At 37.5% G+C, this 6,422-nt stretch overlaps 2 pseudogenes; one reads left to right on the top strand and one right to left on the bottom strand.

Annotated features, from left to right (window-relative positions):
* Positions 1-993: 993 nt before the first annotated feature.
* Positions 994-1,688, bottom strand: LOC105309517 (annotated as a pseudogene).
* A 1,923-nt stretch (positions 1,689-3,611) lies between these two features.
* On the top strand, positions 3,612-3,730 carry LOC111734084 (annotated as a pseudogene).
* The last annotated feature ends 2,692 nt before the right edge of the window (positions 3,731-6,422 follow it).

Consider the following 6,422-nt stretch of genomic DNA (forward strand, 5'->3'; position numbering starts at 1 on the left):
CAGGATTGTGCCCATTTTTTAATAGGCATTCTTTATATATTTTGGATGTTAGCCTTTTATCAGAGGTATTGTTTGCAAATATGTTCTCCCACCTGGTTTTTTTAACTTTGCAGACGCTTTTAAGTTTGATGTAGTCCCATTCATTTATTTTTGCCTTTTTCCTCTTGTCTTTGGGGTCAAGTTCATAAAATCCTCTTTGAGGTCAAGGTCCATAAGTTTAATACCTTTGTTTTCTTCAGCGTATTTTATTTTTTCAGGTCTTTATTTCAGTATTTAGTCCATTTGAGTTATTTTTTTGTGTATGGTATCAATTAGCATTCTAGTTTCATTCTTTTACAAGTGGCTTTCTGATTTTTCAACACCATTTATTGAAGAGGCTTTCTTTTTTCCATTGTATATATCTGGCTCCTTTGAAACTTATTTACCCAGCTACATATGGGTTTATTTTGGGGCTCTCAATTGTGTTCCATTCGTCTGTGTGTCTGTTTTTCTGCCCATACCAAACTGTTTGATTATCGTAACTTTGTAGTATAATTTGAAGTAAGAGAGCGTGATGCCTCTGGCTTTGTTATTTTTTCCTTGAGATTGCTTTGATTATTCAGGGTCTTTTGTAGTTCCATACCAATGTGATTAGTATTCTTTTTAATTGAAATACAACTTTATTCTGATTCTAAATGGAAAGGATTGCAAAGGACAGTAACAAACGAGATTTCACCAGTAAGTATTGGGATGTGAATGTAGCAGTCTTGTATTTGAAACTCAGTAAGGAAACAGCTGTTTTCCAAAGCAGGTAAATATGCAGGTGCAAAAAATGAAGGTATATTTAACTGCCACATTCACTCCGAAGCTCAGTCATCTCCTTCAGCATCCCAAAGATTAGGTAAATTTTCTGCTTAGGTATAGAACAAAGTGGCAAACATCCTGCACCACTGACATCACAGGACAGTTGCCTATAAAACTAGACTTCTGACACTCAGCTCCTGCTTCACTTTCTCAGATGCCGACATCCTCATCTGGCAGAGCAGTTGTCTGAGCAACCTGTAGATCATGCTCAAGTGTGTTGCCAAAGCTGGGTCCATGACAGCCTCTGGTGGAGAAAGAGCAGGCATGGCAACAAACTCCAAGTTAGGTTCTCCTATTAGTTTTCTAGCGAGCCCGAGGAAGGGCTTTTCGAAGGTGTAGTTACTTTTGGCAGAAATGTCATCGTAGCATAGATTCTTCTTTCAGTGGAAGACATTTGATTCTGCGTTAACTTTCTTGTCCTTAGTATCCACTTTGTTGCTACACAACATGATGGGGCTGTTTTCACATATTCGTACCAAATCTCTATGCCAGTTAGGCACATTCTTGTAAGCAACTCTTGATGTTACATCAAACATTATCATGGCACACTGGGCTTGGATGTAATAGCTATCTCTCAGTCCACCAAACCTCCTGCCCAGCCATGTCTCATGCATTGAAATTAACAGGTCCTCTGTCAGTGTGGAACACCAGAGTGGTCCACAACACCCCAGGTAGCTTCATACTTCTTAAATTCACCAGTCAGCAGACATTTCACAAATATAATTTGTCTAGTCCCACCATCAGTAAGCAATACAAGTTTGAACTGAACTTGGGGTTCTCCTTGGGCAGCCATCATGTCGTTACTTCCAGAAGCATCTCTGGGTCCATCTGATGGAGAGCTCCAAATGTGGTGAATCTTTGTTCTCTTTTTTGAAAAATGCCTTTGAGGTTTTCAAGGGGATTGCATTAAATCTATATATTGCTTTGGTTAAATGGTCATTTTAACTATGTTAATTCTTCCAATTCATGAATATGAAATATCTCTTCATTTCTTTGTGTCCTCTTCAATCTCTTTCAACAATGTTTTGTTTTGTAGTTTAAGTACATAAGTCCTTCAGTTCCTGTGTTAAGTTTATTCTTAGGTATTTTATTCATTTGTTGCAATTTTAAATGGAATGAGTTGCTTCCTTTCTTTTTCTGCTGTTTCATTTTTAGTATATAGGAACATGACTGATTTTGGTACATTCATTTTGTCTCCTGCAACATCACTGCATTTTATTGTTTCTAATAGTCTTTTGGTGTAGTCTTTAGGGTTTGCTATATAGAGAATCATGTCAGCTGAAAAAAAGTGACAATTTGAGTTCTTCATTCCCAATTTGGATGTTTTTTGTCTCTTTCTCTTGCCTGATTGGTCTGGCTAGGACTTCCAGTACTATTTTGAGTAACAGCGACAAGAGTGGGCATCCTTATCTTGTTTCTGATCTTAGAGGAAATGCTTTCAGTTTTTGACCATTGAATATGATATTAGCTGAGGGTTTGTCATATATGGCTTTTATTCTGTTAAGGTTCTTTCCTTGTATTGAGTGTTTTAATCATAAATGGATGTTGTATCTTACCAAATGCTTTTCTTCATTTGTTAATATGAGCATACGACTTTTATTATTTATTTTGTTAATGTAGTGTATCGCATTGCTTGAGTTGCAATTGTTAAACCATTCTCGTGCTCCCGAAATGAACCCCAGTTGATCATGATGTGTTACCTTTCTAATATATTATCGTATTCAATTCACTGGTATTTTGTTTTGAATTTTGCATCTATATTCATTAGAGATTTTGGTCTGTAATTTTCTTCTTTCTGTTGCCCTGCCAGGTTTTGCTATCAGGGTAATATAGGCCTCATAAAATGGGTTAGGAAGTATTTCTTTTTCTTCAATTTTTGGAAAAGTTTGAGAATAAGAGATATAAAATATTCTTCGATTGATGGCAGAATTCACTAGTGAAGCCATCTGGTCTGGACTTTTATTTTTTAGGAATTCTTTGATGACTTTTAACCTCCTTGCCTTTGATTGGCCTTTTTAAATTTTCCAATTTTACATGATACAGACTAGGAAGGTTGTGTATTTCTAAGAACGTGTCCATTTTTCCTAGATTATCAAATTCGGTCGCATATAGCCTTTCATAGTATTCTTGTATAGTCCTTTGTATTTCTGTGGTGTCCAATGTAATTTCTTCTTTTTCATTTGTGATTTTGTTTATTTGAGTGTTTTTTTTCCTTAGTGAGTCTAGCCAGAAGTTGGTTGGTTTCATTTATTCAAAAAGCAACTTTTTGTTACATTATTTTTTCTATTGTCTTTTTTGTTCTCTATTGCACTTAATTCTGCTCTAATCTTTATTATTTCCTTTGTTCTGTTGACTTTGGGTTTTGTTTGTCTTAAAGGTGATGTGTTTATTTAGATTTTTCTTGTTTTCTTTTTTGTCTTTATTGAAATATAATAGACAATCAGTTGCTTGTATTTTCACTATACAATTCAGTGAGGTTTTTTTTTCCAATTATATTTGGCATATGATAATACACCCATTTCCGTTGTATAGTATAGTGATCAGAGATCCACAAACTCTCAAAAGTGATCACCCCACTAAATCTAGTACACCTCTTCCCTATTACATAGTACAATATTATTAACCATCTTCTCCGTACTATACTCTGCAACTCCATGTCTATTCTGCAACTATCCATTAGTACCTCTTAATCAATTTGTCTATTTTTTTTTTTTTTTTGTCGCCTGAAACTCCCTCCCATCTAGTATCTCTCTAAAATTTTCTGTATTGTCTACAGGCATGCCACCCTGAACGAGCCCGATCTCGTCTGATCTCAGAAGCTAAACAGGGTCGGGCCTGGTTAGTTCTTGGGTGGGAGACCACATTGGAATACCAGGGGTTGTAGGCATAAAAAAGTAAAATAAAATATAAGAGATCGTAAGCTGAACCAAGGGTTGCCTCGTCTAAAAAATAAATAAATAAATAAATACTCTCTGTATCTCTGAATTTATTTCCACTTTTGTTGTTCTTGCTGATTTTGTTCTTTAGATTCCACATATACTTAAACTCATACAATATTTGTCTTTGTCTATTTGACCCATTTCATTCAGCACAATCCTTTCTAGGTCCATCAAGGCAATATATTATTCCAACCCCTTCCTTTTAGTTTCTGTGTGTCTTTTAACCTGAAGTGAGTTTCTTGTAAACAGCATATGTATGGGTCCTGTTTTCTTATCCATTCAACCACCCAATGTTTTGGTTGGAGCATTTAATTCTCTTCCATTTGAGGTACTCGTAGACAAGAATGTAGTTAGTACCATTCTTTATTCCTGTTTTTGATACATGTTTTTCATTCTTAAGGAATTCTCTCCAACATTTCCTGTAATATTAGCTTCGTGATGATAAATTCTTTCAGCTTACTATTGTCTGGGAAGCTCTTTATCTGTCCTTCAACTCTGAATGAGAGCTTTGCTGAATAAAGTATTCTTGGTTGTGGCTCCTGGGTTTTCATCATGTTAAATATTTTGTGCGAGGCTCTTCTGTCTTGCATGGTTTCTTTTGAGAAATAAGCTGCCAGGCTTATGGGTGCTCCCTTGTAAGTGAGTAACTGCTTTTCTCTTGCTGTTTTTAAGATTCTCTCTTTGTATTTAACCTTTGGCATTTTAATTCTGTTGTGTCCTGGTGTGGGCCTCTATGACTTCCTGGATTGGGGGACTCTATGAGCTTCCTGGGGTTTTATGTCTATTTCCTTCATCAGGTTAGGGAAGTTTCCCATCATTATTTCTTCAAATACCTCTTGAACATTTTGTTCTTCTTCAGGTACTCCTATGACATGGATATTTTACCTTTAATAGTGTCCCATAGGCTTCTTAAATTATTATTATAGTCTTGACTTCTTTTATCTTGCCATTCTGATTGAGTGGCCTTGACTTTCCCATTCTCCCTGTAGGTCATTTGATCCTCTTCTTTATTCACTTTGTTTATTCCATTTAATATCCTTCTCATCTTAGATAATGTGTTCATTTTTGAGTGATTCCCTTTTATAATTTCCATTTCCGTTCTTATGTTTTTTATCTTTTTGTTGAAGTTCTCACTGAATTCATCTACACGTCCCACAAATTAATTGAGCACCTTCATAACTGGTGTTTTGAATTCTGCATATGTTAGATTGCTTGACTTCATTATTTCTGGATCTGTATTCTGTTCTCTCATATGGTTCCTGTTTCTTTTTCTTCTCATTTTGGCTGCCTTTTTGTGTCTGTTTCTATGTACTTAGCAAAGCTCTTACGTCTCCCAGTCTTACTAGGGTGGATTTGTGTAGAAGATGTCCAGTGACACAGTCCTGAGCGAGGTTCAGCTGTAGGCAAAGTTTAGCCCAAACCTGTGCCACTCTGGGGCCACCTGTTAAGATTCAGCAAGCAATCCACAGGTGCTGTGCTTAAAGTTGCCTCTAAAGGCCACATCAAAAACCAAATCTAGCTGCCAGCAGCGTGAGTCTAGGCATTGCTCAGCAAAGGGCACTTGAGTAAGTGAGGACATACCTAGATGTGGCTGGAGTGTGGCTGTGAGTTGGGAGAGGTGGAGTTTCAGGGAATCTTCTGGGCAGAGCAATCTCTATTATCCAGTTTGGTGACACCTCCCGCTATGATTCTGCAGAGTCTGCTCACTAGAATGCGGGAGGGCTCAGCAGAGGAACATGGATACCACCGGCACTTTGATACAGAGTGAGTCTCACTTATGCCCTCAGTCTGACAACTCAGTGTCCTCCTATAAATCCCTGGTGCTCCCTGCGCAGCCGAACAGGCACTGGTGCTCAGAGCGAGTCGGTCTGTCACAGAGAAGTCTTCTCACAGACACGGCCCCTTTCAGCAGTGTCTGCAGCTGCCACTGCCATAGCCTCTGTCCCTCGTACCCACTCAGGACTGGGCAGGCTCGTGTTCTCGCCCCATCCTACCTTCTACTGCTGCAAGGTGATTTCTTAGATTCTCTCTAATTGTATGGCTTGTTCATCTAGATCCCAGGTTGGCTCCTTGTTTCTGTCACAACTTTGATTTGGTCGCCAGAGGGATGAACAGAGCCTTTGTCATTAATGCCATTTATTTCCCTTCTCAATTTTTCTTGTTTTTTGAGGCAGGCCTGTGATGCTATAAACTTCTCTGTTATCACTTCTTTGGCTGCATCCTCAATTTTTGATATGTTGTATTATATTCATTTGTCTCTGTGTGTATTTTTCGAGGTCTTATATTTATTATTTGGCCCAGTCAACGTTCAGAAGGAATTCGTTTAGTGTCCACATATTTATGGTTTTCCCATATTTCTTTTTGCAATTGATTTCTAGTTTCAGAGGATTGTGGTCAGAGAATGTGCTTGGTATGATTTCAGTCTTCTTAAACTTGTTGAGACTAGATAGTGCCTCAACATATGGTGTATCCAAGAGAATGTTCCATGTGCACGAGAGAAGAATCTACTTTCTGGTGTTCTGGGATGAAAAACTCTATAAATATTGATTATGTTCATTTGGTCTAATGTGTCATTTAAGGTTGACTAATTTTTCTTTTGAGATGATCAATCCATTCATGTCAATAGGATATTTAAGTACC

The sequence above is a fragment of the Pteropus vampyrus genome, unplaced genomic scaffold (genome assembly GCF_000151845.1).
Source record: "Pteropus vampyrus isolate Shadow unplaced genomic scaffold, Pvam_2.0 Scaffold756, whole genome shotgun sequence".
In the NCBI taxonomy this organism is placed as follows: domain Eukaryota; kingdom Metazoa; phylum Chordata; class Mammalia; order Chiroptera; family Pteropodidae; genus Pteropus; species Pteropus vampyrus.